This window comes from Condylura cristata, unplaced genomic scaffold, assembly GCF_000260355.1.
Source record: "Condylura cristata isolate star-nosed mole 26May11 unplaced genomic scaffold, ConCri1.0 scaffold00001, whole genome shotgun sequence".
Classification (NCBI taxonomy): domain Eukaryota; kingdom Metazoa; phylum Chordata; class Mammalia; order Eulipotyphla; family Talpidae; genus Condylura; species Condylura cristata.
The window spans coordinates 9476718-9477202 of NW_004567102.1; positions in this window are offsets into that span (position 1 = coordinate 9476718).

Sequence of the window (485 nt, forward strand, 5' to 3'; positions counted from 1 at the left end):
GTCCTGCAATATTGATTTTATTATCTACTTAGCAGCGGATGCAAATTTCTGGAGAGGGGAGAGGGAGAGCCTGGGAAGAGGGGGTGGCGTGGCGGTTGGCGGTGGGGAGGAGAGGGGAGGGAAGCCTTTTAATGACTCATTGATTGAGCCGGTTTAAAATTAGTTGTGTGCGCGAGTGTGAGTGTTTTCCGCCCCCCGGAGCCGCCGGGAGCCGGGAAGGAGGGAGCTGGGCTCGGCGCGGGGAGGACGGCGCGGCGGGGCCGCGAGCCGGGGGCAGGGAGGGCCGGGAGTGACGGCGGGCGAGGAAGAAAAATAAGCTTTTCCAATCTCCTCCCCTCGGCCCCCCCTCCTCGTTTCTTTTCTCTCTCGGCAGCTCTTGGGTGTGAATCGCTTTTTCTTTCTTCTCGGCAAAATGGACCCCGCGTCTCGGGGTGGGGGGGGGGCAGGGCGGGGAGGCCGGCGGCGGCGGCGGGGACGGGGTTTAG